The 22,211-nt window shown below is 42.1% G+C and overlaps 1 protein-coding gene across 4 annotated transcripts in view; it reads right to left on the bottom strand.

Moving 5' to 3' along the window:
* GJC1 (gap junction protein gamma 1) overlaps nucleotides 1-21,571 on the bottom strand; it is a 33,658-nt gene extending 12,087 nt beyond the window's left edge. The window contains exon 1 of one of the 4 annotated variants that reach the window (XM_047757953.1): nucleotides 21,450-21,571. The gene's annotated coding sequence lies outside the window, so the exon portion shown is untranslated. Of the gene's footprint in view, nucleotides 1-5,996; nucleotides 6,261-20,368; nucleotides 20,726-20,837; nucleotides 21,041-21,449 lie in introns of those variants that run through there. The other 3 variants (XM_047757952.1, XM_047757955.1, XM_047757956.1) reach the window with 3 other exon arrangements.
* Between the last annotated feature and the right edge of the window lie 640 nt (nucleotides 21,572-22,211).

The raw sequence follows: 22,211 nt of genomic DNA, 5'->3' as shown, positions 1-22,211 counted from the left end.
ACAAAAAAAAACAAAAAAACAAAAAAAAAACTAGAAAAATAGTGTCTCAACAAAAATGATTTCCCTTAAAGGCTATCTTCTTTAGGCATTGGGAATAGGGTCCAGAGAAGTTAGTAAGTTCAGTTCAGGGGCAATAATGCTTGTTAAAGGGGAGATACACAGATGGTATACACATGACGTGCTCAGAGCTGTGCCTGGTCTCAAGACGAGCACCATGATTACTGTCACCACCAAGGCTGCTACAATTTTTTGTTATCACCTCAATTGTACTGGGGGCTCCAAGATGCATCTTTCACCTCTGCCTCCCTAGCGTCTAGCCCAATGACTAGACATTTTAAAAGTGCTAAATAAACGAGTAAATGCATTCCTATGGACGTGCTTTATACTTTTCACTGCAATCTCATATATAAAAATATATAAATATATATATGTGTGTGTGTATATATATATATATATATATATATATATGCATTTTTCCCCTCCTAGATTTCCACTGTATCAGCCTGCCCCCAAAAAAGAATAAGCAGCCTTAAGAAACAGTGAACTTCCCTTATAAGTGGGGGAGGGAGCGTAAAGGGATGTAAAGGGAGGTAAGGTGTCTGTACTTAACTGAAATCCGTAAGACGTAACACCAGATGGCAGTACCTTATGTGTATACAATGTAATACCCAAAGCAACCATTAAAAAACCTATACAAAGACATATACTCAAAAACACCGTAAATAAGAATTCCTATTGTGGCTCAGTGGTAACAAACCCAAAGAGTATCCATGAGGATGAGGGTTTGATCCCTGGCCTCACTCAGTGGGTTAAGGGCTGGGTACTGCCATGAGCTGTGGTCAGCTTACAGATATGGCTCAGATTTGGCGTTGCTGTGGCTGTGGCATAGCCTGGCAGCTGCGCTGATTCGACCCCTAGCCTGGGAATTTCCATATGCCACAGGTACATCCCTAAAAAGGGAAAAGAAAAAAAAAAAAAGTCAGGGAAAAAAAGGAAAAGCACACACTGTATGATTCTACTTATATAAAATTCTAGAAAAGGCAAACTGATCTCTAACCACAGAAAGCGGATCAGTGGCAGTCTATGAATGAGCTGCGGGTGCGGTGCAGGGAGGGATGGGAAGGACGAATTACAAAGAAGGTGGGAAGAAGTTTTGGATGAGTATGTTCATTTTCTTGACTGTAGTGATGGTTTTACAGGTGTATACATGTCAAAACTCACCAAACTGTATACTTCAAATATGCATGACTTACTGCTATAATTACGGCTCAATAAAGTTATTAAAAAATAAGGTAGAATAAAAAGGCTTTTCAAAAGTTTTTCAGGCAAAAGAAAAATGACTTCAAATGGAAATTTTAATCTGAAAAGGAATGAAGAATATATAAACATAAAAGACAGCCTACATTTATATAGAGGAGAAAGTATGAAAACAGTAATAAAAAAGGCTAAAAGAGGAAATGGAACTGTACTATTGTAAGATTACTATAAGAAGTGGCTTAATGTTACTTGAACAGACTGTGATAAGCTAAAGATGGATACACTAACACCCTAAACCAACCATTAAAATAAAACAATGTTATAGGTGATATGACAACAAAGAATATAATATGGAATTATTAAAAAATGGATGAGGAGTTCCCATGGTGGCGCAGTGGTTAACAAATCCGACTAGGAACCATGAGGTTGCGGGTTCGGTCCCTGGCCTTGCTCAGTGGGTTAAGGATCTGGCGTTGCCGTGAGCTGCAGTGTAGGTCGCAAACGCAGCGGCTCGGATCCTACATTGCTGTGGCTCTGGCGTAGGCTGGTAGCTACGGCACTGATTAGACCCCTAGCCTAGGAACCTCCATATACCATGAGAGCGGCCCAAGAAATGGCAAAAAGACAAAAAAAAAAAAAAAGGATGAGACAGAGAAGAAAACAAATAGGATTATGATAGTTTTCAACCCAACGATATCAATAATCACATTAAATCTAAATGTTTTAGGAGTTCCCATTGTGGCTCAGTGGCTTAAGAACATGACACAGGAGTTCCTGTCGTGGCGCAGTGGAAACAAATCTGACTAGCATCCATGAGGACACAGGTTTGATCCCTGGCCTTGCTCAGTGGGTTAAAGATCTGGCATTGCTGTGAGCTGTGGTGCAGGCTGCAGACGTGGCTCAGATCCTGTATTGCTGTGGTGCAGGCCCCGTATAGCTCTGATTTGACCCCCTCATCTAGGAACTTGCATATACCACAGATGTAGCCCTAAAAAAAAAAAAAAGGTAAATGGTCTAAACATTCTCATTAAAAGGCAGATTTTCAGACTGAAATAAACAAGATCCAACTTTATGCTGCTTATAGAAACCCACTTTAAATATAAGGCCTCAGAGTTCCCATAGTGGTGTAGCCAAAACAAATTCAACTATGAACCATGAGGTTTTGGGCCTGATCCCTGGCCTCACTCAGTGAGTTAAGGATCTGGCATTGCCTTGAGCTGTGGTGTAGGTCGCAAACTCAGCTCAGATCTGGGGTTGCTGTAGGCCGGCAGCTGTGGCTCTGATTAGACCCCCTAGCCTGGGAACCTCCATATGCCACGGGTGTGGCCCTAAAAAGCAAAAAAACAAAAATATATAAATAAATAAATAAAGGCCTCAAAGAGATTACCTGAAATAAAGACAGTCCCTTCACAATGTAAAGGGGTCACTTCATCAATAGGACATAAAATTTCCAAACGTTTATATACATATTAACAGAGCTTCAAAAGATAAAGCAAAAAGTGGTTCCCAATTAATAGCTGAAGATTTCAATATTCTTCCCCAAACAATGCATAGAACTAAGAGTAAAGACAGTGAGCATATAAAAGACAAACAATACTATTAACTGCTTTGCATAAACTAACATGTAGTATACAACCTACCCAAGAGCAGAAGAATTCACAACTTTTTCAAATAATAGAGAGATCCCGAGTTGTTGTGGCCCATCAGTTGGTTAAAGGATCTGATGTTGCCACAGCTTGAGCACAGGGCACAACTACAGCACAGATCTGATCCCTGGCCCAGAAACTGCCATATACTGTGGGTGTGGCCAAAGATCAGATCTGAGCCGTAGTTGTGACCTAACTAATGGGCTGGGGAAAGAACCCATGCCTCTGTGGTGAACCCAAGCTGGTGCAGTCAGATTTTTTTTTTTTTTTTTTTTTGCTTTTTAGGGTCCCACCTAAGGCATATGGAAGTTTCCAAGCTAGGGGTCGAATCCGAGCTGCAGCTATCAGCCTACACTACAGCTCATGGAAAACCTGGTTCCTCAAGCCACTGAGTGAGGACAGGGATCGAACCTGCATCCTCATGGATACTAGTCAGGTTCCTTTCCACTGTGCCACAATGAGAACTCCCCTATTTTTACTTATTTATTTTATTTTATTTCTTGTCTTTTTGCCACTTCTTGGGCCGCTCCTGTGGCATACAGAGGTTGCCAGGCTAGGGGTCTAATTGGAGCTGTAGCCACTGGCCTACACCACAGCCACAGCAACGCCATTTTCAAGTCACGTCTGCGACCTACACCACAGCTCATGGTAAAGCCGGATCCTTAACCCACTGAGCAAGGGCAGGGATCGAACCCACAACCTCATGGTTCCTAGTTGGAGTTGTTAACCACTGAGCCATGAAGAGAACTCCAGCCTGCTTGAGATTTTTAAAGAAATCCTTTTGCAAACTTTTTTTTGTGTCTGTGACTTTTTAGGGCTGCCCCGGAGGCATGTGGCAGTTCCCAGGCTAAGGGTCCACTGGAGCTGGAGCTGCCAGCCTATGCCAGAGCCACAGCAACTCGGATCCAAGCTGCATCTGTGACCTACACCACAGTTCACGGCAATGCCAGATCCTTAACCCATTAAGCAAGACCAGGGATGGAACCTGCGTCCTCATGGATGCTAATCAGGTTCACTCACCGCTGAGCCAGCACGGGAACGCCTGCAAACTTTTCACTGTTCAAAAAACTTAAATATTCTGGGGTTCCCACTGGGCGCAATGGGATCAGGTGGTGTCTCTGTAGCTCCAGGACGCAGATTTGATCCCAGGGTAGGAACAGTGAGTTAAAGGAGCCAGTATTTCCACAGCTGCGGTGCAGGTCGAAACTCTGGCTCGGATGGGATCCCTGGCCTGGGAACGCAATACTCTATGAGGCAGCCCAAAAAAAGGAAAACAAAACAAAACAAAACAAAACAAAACTTTTTTTTTTTTTTTTTTTGGTCTTTTTGCCATTTCTTGGGCCGTTCCCGAGGCATATGGAGGTTCCCAAGCTAGGGGTCCAATTGGAGCCGTAGCTGCCAGCCTACGCCAGAGCCACAGCAACGTAGAATCCGAGCCGCGTCTGCGACCTACACCACAGCTCACGGTAACGCCGTATCGTTAACCCACTGAGCAAGGGCAGGGATCGAACCCGCAACCTCACGGTTCCCAGTTGGATTTGTTAACCACTGCGCCACGATGGGAACTCCAAAAAAAAAAAAAAACACGAATATTTCTAAGAAATTAAATGTTTTATAAAAAGTTCACTTTGTTTTACCCAAAAGTCAGAACATCATCTTTATATTTTACATCAATTTACATGATATATGTTTACATGTATATTTGCTGTTTCCCTCCATTGAACCCGCTTCCTCTGGACATGCTACTCCCTCACTTCATTTTACACCGCTTTTCAGATGCCACCTCCTGTGGTGAGGACCTCCCTCACCAATATTCTTCTATCGCTATAACGATAATATTGTTCTTTAATTCTTAGCCCGGGAACTTCCGCACGCCATGGGTATGGCCAAATAATAAATAAAAGGCATCCTTATAGGTGTGAAAAGCTGTCTCATTATGCATTATATTACAATAATATTCTTCTATCACTCTCTACACCCTTAACCTGCCTTTTTCCTTCAGAGCACTCAACATTACCTAAAACACGGTTTTTTTGGTGTGTTTTTAGGGCCCCACCTGCAGCATATGGAGGTTCCCAGGCCAAGGGTCCAATTGGAGCTACAGCTGACAGTCTACGCCACAGCCATAGCAATGCCAGATCCGAGAAGCCTCTGTGACTTACACCACAGCTCATGGCAACGCTGGATCCTTAACCCACTGAGTGAGGTCAGGGATTGAACCTGCATCCTCATGGATACTAGATGGGTTCATTAACCACTGAGCCACAACAGGAACTCCCCTAAAACACTTTTTATGTCTTAATTTGTTCACTATCTGTCACCCTAATAGAATTTAAACAAGGACTTTGTTCTTGTATCCCTGGCACTTAGAACAACTTTATTAACTGAATGATTTAATAAATCTGCATCTCTGCTCATTGATTTTCCTCTACTTTATAGTCTTTTCACAATTTCCTACTCGGAAATTTTTTTATCCTTTAGGATCTAGCTCAAAGGTCACTTCAAGTTTTTTTGACTTTCCTCACTTAATCGCCTCCTCAAAAAGCCCATAATAATTTCTCATTTCACCAACATCAGGACTTACTCTATTCTTTTGTTTTGGGCCACACTCACTTCATGTGGAAGTTCCTGGGCCAGGGGCTGAACCTTTGCCACAGCAGCAATCCAAGCCATAGCAGTGACAACACCTGATTCTTAACTCACTAAGCCACCAGAGGAACTCCAGGACTTACTCTATTAAGTCAAGGTTAGTGGTTTTGGTTTCTTCTTCTGGAATATGAATTCTTTGAAGGGGAAGACTTTTTTTTTTTAATTCTCTCAGCCCTCAGGACATAAAAATAACTCAATGAATGTGTGCTATATTTAACTGAAGGTCTAAATGAATTTATAGGAGGTAGAAAATATAAAATATGTTTTAAAATATGTTCACTAATACAATCACATTTCAGGGCAGAATACAATGAATGGTATAAATGCGCAAAATGTGAAAATATTCAGAGAAGGAAAAGAGAAATTTAATAAGTCCTATAAATTAAAAAGTCTAAGCTGTCAATTATACCTCAATAAAGCTGGAAAAAAAAAGTATAAGCTTACTGCAGAAGACAAGTGGGTCTCTGAAGAATGGGTATGGTTTCACCAGGCAGAGTGGGGTGGGAAGTAGAGGCAAGGCAGATGGAGATAATGGAGTGAGTGAAGTGTTGCACAAGAAGGCTCTGAGGCTGGAACATGATGGAGGATGTTGGGGAAGTAGCTGTAGAGAAGGCTGAACAGAGAAGTCAAAGACCAGTTTGCAGAGGGCCTTAGCACACCATGGAACCTGAAATTAAAGCATGTAAGTAATGATGAGTAAATGTTCCTCAAATGTGGTCCACAGACCACCATTATCAGAATTATCCAGAGCACACGCTAAAAATGCCGATTCCCTCGTCCTACTTACCCAACTCCCAATCCCAGGTCCACTGAATCAGAATTTAACAAATCTTCTATGGTTAGACATTTAAGTTGTTAACAATAACTTATTAATATACTTATGACTTTAATATATATTTTAAGAAGCAAGGCTTGGAAGAGTTTCTGGTGGTCTAGTGCTTCCAACTAGGTCCTTCAGTGCTGCAGCCTGGGTTCAAACTCTAGTCTGGGAACGGATATCTCATACCAAGCAGCTGCTTGCTGCAGCCAAACAACAACAACAAACTATAAGAAGGTTTATTTTTTTTTGTCTTTTTGCCATTTCTTGGGCCACTTCCGCGGCATATGGAGGTTCCCAGGCTTAGGGGGTCAAATCAGAGCTGTAGCCACCAGCCTATGCCAGAGCCACGGCAACTTAGGATCCAAGCTGCACCGTCAGCCTGTCCACAGCTCAAGGCAACGCCAGATCCTTAACCCACTGAGCAAAGCCAGGTATCGAACCCACAACCTCATGGTTCCTAGTCGGATTTGTTTCCGCTGTGCCACAACAGGAACTCCAACAAACACTTTAAAAACAAAACAAATAAACAAACAAAAACCCCACTAGGAATTGCAGTGGGTTAAGGATCCTGTGCTTCCCCAGCTGTGGCGCAGGTGCAGCTATGGCTCACAGGATCCATGGCCCAGGAACTTCCATATGCTGCGAGTGCAGCAGAAAAACTAAACACAAACCCCCCCAAAACGAAAAACTAGGATTTCCCACTGTGGTGCAATGGGATCAGCAGTGTCTGTCTCTGCAACACCAGGACACAGGTTCAATCCCTGCTCGGCACAGTGGGTTAAAGGATCGGGGTTGCCGCAGTTGCAAGTATAGCTGGGATCTGATCACTGGCCTGGGAACTCTATATGCTGAGGGGCGGCCAAAACAAAAAACACTACAGTTGTAATTTAAGAAGCATTTAACGTTATATACCCTGTGCAACAGACTAGAGGAAGTAAGCAACTGGAATCATCTGTTAAAGCTTAAACATATTTTACAGCACAGTGACTACGGGGAAATGCTTTACTTGCCAGTTTATCTGATTCATTTTTTCCATTACAATCTCTTTACTATAATCTTGGCCTCAAAAACAGTTAATCCAAAAATACCACTTTCATACATCTTTGGAAAAGTCTCTCAGAGACTCATGTTTAAAAAAAAAAAAGCTCCCAAGACTTTCAGATCACCAGCTAAAGAAACATATGACTTGTCCTCTGTCAATTTTTTAATGTTCACTAAAGTAAAATAACCAGGATATTAAAAAATTTTAGATAAGTTGTGCTATTATAAATGTTTGGCAAATGCAACAACCAAATCCAAATGGGTCAGAGCCAAGTTTTAATCTCCTAATTAAAAAAATTAAAAAACCCAACCCCCAAAGTCTATATTAGGTAGACAATATTTTAAAATCTTAATTTCTTTTCTAAACAAAAAATTCAGGATGAACTCAACTCATATTCTGGAAAAATGATTCCAACCCTAAATTTTGTAAAACTGAGAAAGAGCAAGAACTGAACTTGAGCTAAGAGATTCTAACAGGCACTTCAGTATTTTTTCCGTTTTTTCACTTGTGAAATAAGTGAAGAATATCAGATTAGATTATTTCTAAGGCCCTTTCTATTAACAACTGATGAAAATTAGGCAGAGTGCTATTCATAAGACAAGCAACAAATTATGTAGAACTCAGAACTCTAGGGACAGGAAAGATGCAAAGTATCAGCAGTGATATTAAACAATAAGGTCAAATTTTCAAAAAGGCATTTCCCAAACAGTGGTTGAACTAACCTAAAAAATTTCAATACTGACTCACCATGACTCTAAAGTATTACCTATGTGGTCATCCTGATAGGGATGGAGTAGGCACAGGTAGGTGTGGAAGTCCCAGTAAGGGACTTTGGGAGACCACTGTGAGTTAATAATCGCTCAAGAAAGCCATCAGCACAAGCTTGACTAGTGGAGGTGTGTGAATTGTTTCAGGTCACTGGGTCGGGGATGAGACAGGCCTTAATGCAGATTTAGACTAAAGGCAGGAGTTTGAGGACCACCATTCTGCTGATTTGAATACACACCTTACTGGATACCAAGGAGAAGCTACTCCCAGAAAGGAAGAGGCGGTCTTTTCCAATCCCAGCTCCCCTTGGATGATAAAACTACAGCCCACCTAATCCCTGGGGCAGAGCCTCCTTGGCTGCCCCCTTGCATCTCTCATACTCATCCTATCTTAATAAATCTGTTTCTTGCCTATTACTTTGTTTCTTGCTGGATTCCTTCTGAGTGGAGGCATGAACAACCTGAACCTCAGTGAGTTCAGACACCGGGTGAGTGATTCTAATTTAAAACTGTTGGTTCAAGCCCCAGTCTGGGTTCTGGCTAGGTTCAAGCCATTAGTGTTGTCAGTTTTGGCCCCAGATTATGAGCCAAGAGATCCACTAAGAATCGTGCTAGTGATTCACACCCCTGAATGAGACTGCTTTATATGCAGAGACAAGGAATCAATTAAAGGGTTTACAATGAAGTTTTGTTTAACTGGAACATTTTAAGTGGAAGTTAATTCTGCATGAATGATAATAGATGTTTAATAACTAGCTAGTGACAATTTCTAAGCAAAAGCATTATAGTGGCTTTAATCTCCGTACTACAAACAGTAATCTCCATATTACAAACATGAAAACAACCTGTTTTTCAAAAGAGCTTGGCTATAGACAATATTTGAGGAACATAAGATAAAATTTGTTGTAAATCAAATTATAAAATAAAGAAGAGAAAGTTTGAAATCTCAGCTCTATTAACTAACAAGAAAACAAAATACACTATTGTGGGTTAAGTGTCAATTTGTGCTGGCAAAGAGCCATTCTATTTGAATGTTAAGAACCTTCAGGAACCAGCTGGAGAGAAGTATGGGGAACATGGATAATGCATTCATTCACAATGTGTTGTAAGTGGTAGTCTTCATTTAGAAAAGGACAGCATTGGTACACTTGTCCAAAACAGCTTAAGCTTAGATCAAATAAACTGAACAACAGTCAGTCTAGGAAAATGAACATGTCTAAGAAAAAAATAAACATATAACATTTCCATTATGACTAAGGTCATAATATAAAACTGGCCAAAAAAAAAAAAATACCATTATCAGGAGCTCCCGATAACAACAGCACTGGCAGCAGCTTGGGAGCGCGGGACATGCATTTGAGCCCCAGCCTGGCACAGTGGATCTGGCATTTCTGCAGCTGTGGCTTAGTTCTCTGCTGCAGTTTAGATCTGACCCCTGGCCCAGGAATTCCATATGCTGTGGGGTGGCAAAAAAAAATTATCATCCACTGACGGTGAGGGTAGCCTGGTACAACCCTCCTGGAAGGCATCATGATAATATTTATCAGAAACTTTAAAGTGTTTTATACATCTTTTATCTTAAATTAATGCCCAATAAAATAACTTTACAGAATTTGATATAATCTCTATGATGAAATGTTATACAACCATTAAAAATCATATTTTAGAACAGAGACCACAAGATTCAAATGTCTATAATTCTGTAGAGACAAAAAGTAGATTGGCAGCTGTTTATGACTGAGAAGGATGGGGAGGAGTAGGGAGTGACTGGTAACAGGTATGGGGTTTCCTTGGGCAGGGAATGAAAATATCCTAAAATTAAAGGTGGTCGTTGTGTGGATATACCACAACTTGTCCATTCCACTGCTGATAAGCATGTGAGCAGTTTCCAGTTTGGAGCTACTATGAATGCTACTGTGAACATACCAAATGTCTCTTCTGGTTAATATATGTACATTTCTGGAGAATATCCTAACCCTAACCCTAACCCAGAATTGCCAGTTGTAAGCTACAAATATGCAGCTTTAGCAGGTTAGTACTTTTCCTGAATCAGTTGTATCGATTTACACACTGCTACCTATTTCCTTTTTTCCCCCATGTTAGCAACTAATAGAAAAAAAAAATGTTAGTAATATTGAGGCAGATGTCATTGGCTGAATAAAGCCTGCCAATTTGTAATCTATTTTCAAAGAATATTTTAATATTTTAGTATGTGGGGAAATGCTCGTATGTAGAAAAGAGACAGAAAACCAAGCACAAAAACTCCCAGTAATGTAATATGCCCGAATGGGAACACACCAACATTAACAATGGCCTCGGGATGATTTCTCTTTTTTAGAGCCGCACTTGCGGCATATGGAGGTTTCCAGGCTAGGGGACTAATTGGAGCTCTAGCCTACGGCCTACACCAAAGCCACAGCAACACGAGATCTGAGCCTCGTCTGCGATCTACATCACAGCCTACACCACAGCTCACGGCAACGTCAGATCCTTAATCCACTGAGCAAGGCCAGGGACTGAACTCGCAACCTCATGGTTACTAGTTGGGTTGTTAACCACTGAGCCATGATGGGAAATCCTGCATGATTTCTCTTCTATTTGCTTTTCAGTATTTTCTACAACAAACATGTTATAATGAAGTTGGCAAAGCTTTCTTATAAAACAAAAGCCTCAAGAGAAATTTATAAAGTAGGTCAGGATACGAATTTCATAACATTTGCATACATACATATTTTACATTCATAAAGACCTAATTAAGTAATGAATATATCACAGAAAAGTTAACTACCTCATAGAATCTTTGGTACAATTACTACACCCTCTTGCGTTATGGGGTCCAAACCAGAATTTATATAAAACTCCACCCAGAGTAAAATATAGTAAAATAAAATTCAGGAATGATGAGACTAGAGGGTAATTCTTAATTAGTAAGGATCCATCAAAAGATAGTAGTACTCTAACATAGCTTACACGGCAGTTAGTACAATGCTGCTCTTCTCATTCCTTTAAAGACTTAGCTCTAAAATGATCCAAAAGCAACACAGAAAATTAACACACTCAATGTTCCCTTGAAATGCATAGTTATTGCCATTGCTACTTTCTGGTTATTGAGTGCCTGATATTGAATATTTGAGAAAACGATTATTAAAATAGCCAACAATTATTAAATGTTTACTCGACATGCAAAAACATTACAAAACTCATACTTCCTATCCTAATCACGCCATTTCATATCAAAAATTATTCTCTAAAGATAAGAATGTGCCCATCATATTCAATACAAACCCAAATATATCTCCTGAGAGAAAATACTAAGTGTTAATATACTGCCCTAAATGGAGTTTTTTAAGCCAAAATAACCTGTTACTTTAAAGCTTTGAAGAAGCTAATCTAGAACCTAAGGGCACTCTGAGCACTGACCTCATCTCCACTTTCCTATTTCAAGAAACTACACTGACACGTCCATAATTTCAAACCAAAAGGCAAAAAACGGTTTTCTGAGGCAAAATAAATAAAAAGCAATAGAAAGTAAAGCTTCTTAATTACTAAGAGCATTCTACCTGGGATTCAAAATGATAAGATTACTTTAAATTTCTCATTGAACTAACAACCATAAATACCTGGTAACCAAAATAAATCTATTCAAGCTATGTACATATAATTTTCCTTTTTTTTTTTTTTTGCTAGGGCCGCACCCAAGGCACATGGAAGTTCTTGCAGCAAATGTAAGTTCAAATTGGAGCTGTAGCTTCCAGCTTACACCACAGCCACAGCAACTCAGGATCTGAGCAGCATTTTCGATCTACACCACAGCTCACAGCAACACTGGATCCCCCACCCACTGAACGAGGCCAGGGATCGAACCTGCATCCTCATGGATGCTAGTTGAATTGTTTCCACTGCACCACATGGGAACTCCTATGTATATATATTTTCCTGCCAGTCTCAAATCATAAACCTACTGTCCCGCCCTCTTTGCTCTTCAGAGTTCATGTATGATAGGAGACAACAGTTTCAGATAGACAATTTAATAACTCCCCCAATTCCCAACAATTTTAACAAACTCAAAAAAAAAGTTTTCCTTTCCAAGTGAATCTGAGAAGTGTACATCTGCTTGAACTGCTCAACCTATAATAAATATAAAGCTTTCACTCTGAATAACATGAACATCTACCACTGAATTGGAGTGTGAGATCAAGGCAAGCTATTTGAGTTAGACATGCAAACAACAACTTCCTTTTAGAAAGTACTAAATCATTTTTCTTTTTTGCTTTTTTGCTTTTTAGGGCCGCACCCATGGCTTATGGAAGTACCCAGGCTAGGGGTCGAATTGGAGCTGTAGCTGCCGGCCTCCACCACAGCCACAGCAACATGGGATCCTAGCCTGTCTGGGACCTACATGACAGCTCACACTTAACCCACTGAGCAAGGCCAGGGATTGAACCGGCATCCTCATGGATACCAGTTGGATTTGTTCCCACTGAGCCACAATGGGAACTCCCTAAATCATCTTTCTGTACAATTCAAGATAGGCTAGTCAATCAGATCTTTTAAAAAATAGATCCTGGAGTTCCCGTCGTGGCTCAGTGGTTAACAAATCTGACTAGGAACCATGAGGTTTCAGGTTCAATCCCTGGCCTCACTCAGTGGGTTAAGGATCTGGTGTTGCCGTGAGCTGTGGTGTAGGCCAGCAGCTATAGCTCCAATTAAACCCCTAGCCCAGGGACCTCCATATGTTGTGGGTGCGGCCCTAAAAGGACAAAAAGACAAAAAAAAAAAAAAGCAACCAGAGTTCTCTTGTGGCTCAGGTTAAGGACCTGGCATTGTCACTGCAGCAGCTCTGGTTGCTGCTATGGCGCGGGTCTGATCCCTGGGTTTGGTAACCTCTATAGGCCACACATTGCCCCCCACCCAGCCAAAAGGCAACAAATAGATGAAATAACTAGGAATAAGCCTCACGAGAAATGTACAGGACTTAAAGGGAGACTATTAAGGGACACCAAAGACTTACATATACTTAAAATACTTTAAAGACTTAAAGCATTCTATGTTCTTGGCTACAAAAGCCACCATACAAAATATTAGTTTGTCCTAAATTAATCTAAATTTAATGCCATTTGATTTCTAAAATGCCAAGAGAATTTCTTTGGAACCAGACAAACTAATTCTAAATTTAACATGAAAAAATAAATAGTAAGACTGGTTGGGAAATTTCTGAAAGAGAAACAAGGGCATGGGAGCTCCTGCTGTGGCTCAGTGGTAATGAACACAGCTAGTATCCATGAGGACGTAGGTTCAATCCCTGGCCTTGCTCAGTGGGTTAAGGATACTGCACTGCCATGAGCTTTGTAGGTCACAGCCTTGGCTTGGATCAGACATGGCTGTGTCGGTGGCTGTGGCATAGGCTGGCAACTGCAGCTCCGAATCAACCCCTAGCCTGGGAACTTCCATATGTCTCAGGTGTGGCCCTAAAAAAGGGAACAAACAAAAAAAAGGGCATACAGTCTTCTCTAGCTATATATTATATAATAATTTTATATATTTTTGAATAATAATTTAAAAATGTGGAACTGGCAAAACATCAACAGATCAATGGAATGGAACAGAATAAAAAGTCTGGAAGATCCAAATACATCTGGGAATCTAATATATGCTAAAGGTGGTATTTCAAACTAATGGAAAAAAGACGAAGTGAAGGAGTTCACACTGTGGTGCAAGAGGATCAGCAGCATCTCTATAGCGCTGGGACACAGATTCAATCCCTGGCTCTGCACAGTGGGTTTAAGGATCCACTGTCCCAGCTGTGGCAGTAGATTGGGACTCCTTGGCCAGGGAACTTCGTATGCCATGAGGTGGCCAAAAAAAAAAAAAGAAAATAAAAAGGAAAAAAATATGGACTATTCAATAAACAACATTGAAATGCCATGGGTAGCTATTTTAATAAATAAAGCTGTGGTACATACCTACAATGGAATACTACTCAGCCTTAAAAAGAATGAAATAATTTTGGAAAAAAAAATAGAGTTCTAGAAAAATATAAATGGTTTTTAATAACATAATATGAAAAGATATTCAATATCACTTGTAATAAAGATTTACATATTAAAGCTACACAAATATACTACTTTTCATTTATACAATTGGAAAAAAATTTTAAATTGAAAACAAATCACTGACAAGGAAGAATGTACATATAAAGAAACATTCTTTGTGCTTTATTGGAAGTGGCTGGGTAAAATGGTAAGCTTCTGTAAGAGACAACATGGAAATAGATATCCATCAAAACTGAAAATGCACATACTTTTGATCCAGCAATTCCACTGCTCAACACTTACCCAACAAAATGTTCAGACACACAAAACAATGCATAAGATATTCACTACAGTACTGCTGATAATGGACTGGAAATATTTAAAGTCTATCAGTAAGGGACTGGGTAAGCAAATTATAGCACATCTTGTAGTCCAAAAAAAAAACCAGAGAGAAAGAGCAAGAGCCCTATCTGTAATGATTTGAAACACACTAAAGCTGTATTAGTGAAAAATGCAGGCTATGAAACAATGTATAGAGTATGCTATCATTTATGTATGTGGGGGATATCTCTAGAAGAATTCCCAAAGAAAACAAACAGTAACTGCTTCAGGAGAAAAAAGAAAACCGAGTGACTGAGTGAGACAAGAAGAGAATAAAGACTTATTTTTACTGTAAATCCTTTCATACGTTTTAAGTTAGTGAAGTGAAATAAGCACAAAACTGTCAATGTCAGCTTTAATGTATAACTGGATAATATGTCCAAGCTTCTTAGGATATTAATTATACTGACTCTTGGCCTAATATAATTTAGGAAGAAATCAAAGTTAGAACTAGGTATAGTATGTCTGGAGTTTCTGAGGTAGCACAATAGGATCAGCAGTGTCTTGGGAGCGCTGAGATGCAAGTTCAATTCCCAGCCCGGCACAGTGTTAAGGATCTGGTGCTGCCACAGCTGGATCTGATCCCTGGCCCAGGAGCTTCATATGCCACAGGACACCCAAAAAAGAAAAGAAAGAAAGAAAGAAAAGAACTAGGTACAGGAGTTCCCGTCGTGGTGCAGTGGTTAACGAATCCGACTAGGAACCATGAGGTTGCGGGTTCGGTCCCTGCCCTTGCTCAGTGGGTTAACGATCCGGCGTTGCCATTGCCGTGAGCTGCGGTGTAGGTTGCAGACGCGGCTCGGATCCCGCGTTGCTGTGGCTCTGGCATAGGCCGGTGGCTACAGCTCCGATTCAACCCCTAGCCTGGGAACCTCCATATGCCGCGGGAGCGGCCCAAGAAATAGCAACAACAACAACAAAAAGACAAAAGACAAAAAAAAAAAGAAAAAAAGAACTAGGTACAGTATGTCAAAGAAAAAAATGTAATCTTTAATTTCTTTATTCCATTATCATTATTATTATTATTATTATCATTATTCCATTGCCTAAGCCTAGTTGTGATTATCTTCCTAGGAGGCAAGAATCCCCACTGTGTATACTACATGACAGATTATCATTGTATTTTTAGTCTATTAAAATTACTGAAAAATTACAATAGAAAATTGAGAGAACACTGTAAACCAACCATAATGGAAAAAACAAAAATCATTAAAAAAAAAACACTACTAAAAAGTAAAAATAAAAAATAAAACTACTGAATACTGATCAGGCCATGGCTATCAGTAAATTTACATCAGTAATGTTTTGGGGTTTGTTTGTTTTTCTGGCCACACCTGCAGCATGTGGAAATTTCCAGGCCAGGGAATGAATCTGCACCACAGCAGTGACAACCCTGGTCCTTAACCCACTGAGCCAACAGGCTACTCCTACACTAGTAAGTTAATTTACTAAGGACCTAGCACTGCACTAGCATATAAGACCAAAAATACCAAAAAACCCCACAAAATTCAATAATAAGGCTTCTAATTAGAAAAAAAAAAAAAAGCTTGGTCAGAAGTTAATTCATTACTAGCAACTACAAATAAAAAAGGATTTGGGGAGTTCCCGTCGTGGCACAGTGGTTAACGAATCCGACTAGGAACAATGAGGTTGCGGGTTCAGTCCCTGCCCTTGCTCAGTGGGTTAACAATCCGGCGTTGCTGTGAGCTGTGGTGTAGGTTGCAGATTCGGCTCGGATCCCTCGTTGCTGTGGCTCTGGCGTAGGCTGGTGGCTACAGTTCGGATTACACCCCTAGCCTGGGAACCTACATATGTCGAGGGAGCGGCCCTAGAAAAGGCAAAAAAAAGACAAAAAAAACTAAAAAACAAAAAACACACCTTATTAAATGAAGACTAAAAAGGCTTAAAAGAGAAAACAACAGAAATTTTCAGATAAAGTGACTTGATTAATTTTTTTTTTTTTTTGGTCTTTTTGCTATTTCTTGGGCCGCTCCAGCAGCATATGGAGGTTCCCAGGCTAGGGGTGGAATTGGAGCTGTAGCCACCGGCCTACACCAGAGCCACAGCAACACGGGATCCGAGCCGCGTCTGCAACCTACATCATAGCTCACAGCCGGATCATTAACCCACTGAGCAACTCCAGGGATTGAACCCACAACCTCATGGTTCCTAGTCGGATTCGTTAACCACTGCGTCACGACGGGAACTCCTAAATTTGTTTTTTAAAGACAATTCTACTGTTGTGAGAAGAGCAGATGAGGATATATTGCTTAGGGTTATAGTCATACATGGTAAAAATACAAAGAAATGCAAGGAATAATAAATTCAAGTTGGTGATTACCTCTGGTAAGTAGGCCTACAACAGCTATTGTAAGGGGCAGGAGGTGTGCAACTAGGTAGGGAAACACAGTAGACTTCAATTGTACTGGCAGTATTTTATCTTAACCTTTTTTTTTTTTAATCTTTCTGGGTCACACCCACGGCATATGGAGGTTCCCATGCTAGGATTTAAACTGGAGCCTAGCCACAGGCCTACACCACAGCCACAGCAACACCAGATCCGAGCCACGTCTGTGACCTACACCACAGCTCATGGCAATGCTGGATCCTTAACCCACTGAGCAGAGGCCAGGGATGGAACCTGTGTCCTCATGGATGCTAGTCAGATTCGTTTCTGCTGAGCCACAACAGGAACTCCATTAAGGTTTTTTTTTTAAAAAAAGAGTGAAGGAGGAACAACCATTTAAAACCAACTATAATAAATAATTAATTACATGAAATAACCAATGTCTTAGGAAAAGTGGCCTAAACTAGGATGGGGAGACTAGAGGCAGAGAGAAATTGCCAAGAATCTGGCCTCAGTAAGTTGCTGATAGAGTCACTTACTGTAAAAGGGTACAGTGAAGAAGGTCTAGTTTTGGAGCCAAGATGAAGAGCTCAGTCTGGGCAACTCAATTCAAAGCACCTTTGAGTATCTAAGTGGAGATGCCGTGCTCGCTTTGGCAGCACATGCATATACTGAGTGGAGATGTTCACTGAGTAGGCACTTTGGACCAGGAAAAGGGTCTGAACTACAGATAAAAAAATTGGTGGTATTCAAAAATAAATATATATGAAGCCAAAGAATGGATAAGATTAGAGAAGGGGGGAAGACTAAGGACCGACACTGGAGAAAGACAATCAATTAAAGATTGGAGGGAGGAGGGGAGGACCTGAAGGAATAGCCAAAGAGCAAGGAGGGAAAACTGGAAGCCAAGAGAAGGAACTAGTTGAGGAAGGAAATTTTTGACTGCAAATAAACACCTATTCAGATGGGCAATTAGTAATCGGAGGTCCAGGAATGAGTCAAAGGGAATTCCCTAAAAATAGGGATCTATTTTACTCTGAGCATCCCCAAAAGGAATGCTGTAACTCAGTTATAGCATCAAAACTAATAAATCCTTCAAAGATGCAGATGAAAATTTTTATAACTATTTGAGACTCGAATACAATTTAGAAATTAGATAAAAATAGGAATGTGGAGTTTATTCCATTTCTATAGAGAAAAACCAAAAACTTGCTCTGAAATCCTATAGGTTTTTTCTTTTAGGCCACACCCATCACATGTGGTGCAGGTCACAATCTTGGCTCGGTTTGACATCGGCTCAAGAACGCCCACATGCAGTGAGCGCAGCCAAAAATTCCCAAAAACCACAAGAAAAAAAAAATCCACCTGTTTTCCTTATCTAAGTTTCAGGTTAATGAGATCAGCTAAAAATCTATCTTATTATAGATATTAAATATTCTCAAAGAAATGGTCTACAAAAGCAAAAAATAAAAGTAACCCCATCCTTTTTTTGCCTGATTTTTTACTAGATATTTTGGATAGGCACCGCACGTTTCTATGCCACAAGAAAAATACAAGTTCAGAAATAAGTAATTATGCCTCCAGTTGCACTTAACTACTCAGAATATTAAAAAAGAAAACATCTTATTTATCTGGAAATGTGAACTTAAAAAAAATTTTTTTTTTGGAACTCATCACCTTTGCACTGAATAAGTTATGGAACAAACTATGTATTTATTAAGAGAATGATGCTTTTGGGAGTTCCCTGGTGGTGCAGTGGGCTAAGGATCCTGTGTTGCCACTGCCATGGCTCAGGTTTGATCCCTGGGAACTTCTGCATGCCACGGGGGCAGCCAAAAAAAAAGGAGAGAGAATATTGCTCTGGATTTTACAGTAGGGCCGCACCCTCAGCAATATGGAAGTTCCCAGGCTAGGGGGTCGAATCAGAGTGACAAATTGCCGGACTACGCCACAGCCATACCAAATCCTTAACCCGCTGAGCGAGGCCAGAGATGGAACTTCGTCCTTGTGGATGCTAGTCAGATTTGTTTCCGCTGCGCCAGACGGGAACTCCTACTTATATATTTTGTATTCTAGGATCCCAATTAACTGAAAATGAGCCTGAAGCTGGAGGTGAGGGAGGGTGTAGCTAATCAGAGATCCTCTCCTGAATCCTTTGTTACGGCCCTTAAGACTATTATGTTGAAGATATGCTAATAACTTCTTAAACCCTTTCAATTAAAGGCTGAAACTCAACTGTACCTTCCCGAGTGGAATAAAAAGTTACTGAGTCCTTTTGCTTCTTTTAAAGAGCATTTTGGCTACGAGCACAAGTAGAAAACCAAAAGTCACACCACCTAAAAAGAAGCTAAGATTCTGGAAAGGATGGTTGATATGGTTTGGAAAAATGCACAACAGTTTTAGACTATTGGTAAACAGTATCAAACCATTACAAATCAGGAAAATAATAAAAGGAGAACTTTCATGTAACTACCATGTATTCCCTTCAAAATGTTCTTTGCCTACAACACTCCGTTCACAAAGATCTGGTGAAAACCAAGACACAGATTTGTTTACCAGTTTCCTACCTTTTACCCAGAAGTTAGTTCACATTTAATTCTGCCATCACATAGCACTTGAAAAATACAAAGCAACCGCAGTATATAAAACTCTGCAAAAATCCCGAAAATAAAACAAAAACCACAGCAAAAAAAACAGCAAACATAATCACAATTCACATACTTTTAGTCAGGAGCTCTGGGGTTAAGTTTATTTTTCTGCGTTCTTATTCTTAATAATACCTAAGCCCACTTTAAGGGGTAAAACGACCTGGTCCCTAAATTACATCATGAATCTTTTTTTTTCCTACAGATATTAACGTGAGAGATAAGCCGTTCTCCGTTTATCAGAGGAATAAAATCCCTTTCAATTAAATAGTTTGATTTTTACAGCAATTAATCAGGCAAACAAGATAACGATTATCCAGAACTTATTCTAAACTTGATTTACGTGATCCCACATAGTTTCGATGCTAACAAAATAACGCGTGACCACAGTGAAATTTTGTACCACTGCAGGTTCTCAAGGAACAAAAAAATTCCTTCAAATGGTAAAACCAAACTCGCCTATTTCCGAAAGAAAAGTCACCCCAATTGCAGAAACAGTCGCAAAAAAAGAGAGGGAGAAAACTAAACCACAGTCACGTAAATCTTTTCAACTCAAAGCTCCAAAAGCAGCCGCCAACCACACAACTGGCCACAATCACAGCATTAGCGCCTTCTCGTAATTTTGAATCGGAGACAGGAGGGAAAGAAACCAACAACACACCAATCATCCAAAGTTTCACAAAGTGGCGGGGGAGGGGGGGGAATCACTTTAAGTAAAGAAAACGTGTTAATCCAAAGGCGACGACCCGTCCCCCCGCTTCCAGCCCACGAACAACATTCACCGAGACAGGCGTCCTGGCAGTGATGATAAGGAAAGAGCCAGACGAACCGCACGTCGCCCGGAGAGCTGTCAGGGGCCGAGCATCCGGAGACAAAGACCAGCCCGCGAAGCGCCCCGGCGCGGCGCTGCGCCCCTAACCGCCCGAGGAGTTGCGAGCACCGCCGAAGTGCGCGCCCAGGTCCTCCGGGCTCCCCGCCCACCCGGCGCGGCCGCCGCGGCCCGGGCCCACCCTCGAGCCGTTTTCCCTCCCAATTTGGGAACCGCGCGCCTGGGGACAAAGGGGAAGGGCGAGCCGGGGGCAGTGGCGGGCTGCGTGTCGCGACGCCCCTCCGGGCTCGGCGGGAAGCCCTCGGCGGCGTCCTCTCTTGCGCCCCCTCCCCTCTCCGGCCTCCCCACAAGTTCTCCCGCCTCCCCGGCCGGCCCCGCCCCTGGCCCGCTGCCTCTCGGCCGGCCCTGCGGCCGCCCCTCACCGGCCGGCGGGGTCCCCCGGAGCCGCCTCCTCCGCCGGGCCTCGGCCCGTCCCGCCGGCCGCCGCCTCATGTGCCCCGCGTCGCCATCGCCTTCGCCGCCACCGTCGTCTCCCCTCCTCCTCCTCTTTCGCCGCCGCCTTCGCCTCAGTCTCCAGCCGAGGCCAAAGCCGCTGCCGCCGCTACCTCCAGCTCCCGCTCCCGCCGCCCGGAGCCACGGGGAGGCGCCTGCGCACTGCACGCCGCGGTGGGGGCGGGGGCGTCCCGCCGCTGCCTGGGCGCGGGGGGCGCGCGGCACGTGGCGCTAGGATGGGAGGGGGCGCCCGGGAGTCGGCGGGCAGCTGCCTGAGCGTCCAACTTTCTGCTGTCGGATCCGCGCGCTCCCGAGCGGTCCCGGATGCGGTGGAGGCGCGGCGCGTGTAGGAGCGACCCACCCGCGCAGAGCCTGGATCCCGGGTGGGCGCAGATTTCGCCTCCCAGACAATTCACTCTTCCAGTTTGATTCTAAGGACAGGAGTCCCCCGCCGTGGCTATTGCCTCATTTCGAGCGGGCTTCTAACAGCACCATGAAGATGCCTTACCTGGTATCCTACCCGCCGTGAGGACACGCCTTACCTGTGTCTCCTGAGTTGGTCCAAAGAGCCTGGGAGTTGTCCTCCGTGCACTTGGCCAAGGCTTCGGGCCAGTGTAACATTGCGTGCTCCTACTGACCCTGGTCGGGTTAATGGTCCTAATTCCGTAGAGTCTTGGCTTTTAGCATTCTAGATACTTTTGAGGTCCTGTACTTCTCGGATTAGCAAAACCCTAATAGCCCATTTCCTCTTAACCCCTTACATCCCAGCATGATTCCATTTTCAAAGGACTTTCTAAAAACTTGTATTCATAGGAATCTCCAGCCTTGAATTGCCTCCTAGGAATATGAAAACTCCTCAAATGCTTTAAGTAGAGGGAGTCCATCCATGCATAACAGCGGAAGTCATACGAAGGAGCTGAGAGAGTACTTTACTTTGTAAAGTGTTCCTTAATTATCTTATTTATCAATCACTATACAGAAGGATAGGTTTTTATTTTACCCTTTGACCACAGAAGAAATTAACCCAGTGAGGTGAGGTGCTACAGGTCAACCTCCCCCCTGCCCCACGTAGAAAGCCAGGCCCTTATGGCCAGTCAAGAGGTTGAGGGCTGGGCCTCTGGCCTACTGACAGATGTTTTATTTGGCTAGTAGGATGTTTTCCAAAATTATGAATTAGTGCCAAATTTTAAAAAAATCTGTCTTTTTAGGAGTTCCCACTGTGGCTCAGCGGTTAACGAACCCAACTAGGATCTGTGAGGATGCGGGTTCGATCCCTGGCTTTGCTCAGTGGGTTGAGGATCTGG

This window comes from Phacochoerus africanus, chromosome 14, assembly GCF_016906955.1.
Source record: "Phacochoerus africanus isolate WHEZ1 chromosome 14, ROS_Pafr_v1, whole genome shotgun sequence".
In the NCBI taxonomy this organism is placed as follows: domain Eukaryota; kingdom Metazoa; phylum Chordata; class Mammalia; order Artiodactyla; family Suidae; genus Phacochoerus; species Phacochoerus africanus.
Note: the sequence above shows the minus strand (reverse complement) of the source record. Positions and strands in the feature narration are given on the sequence as shown.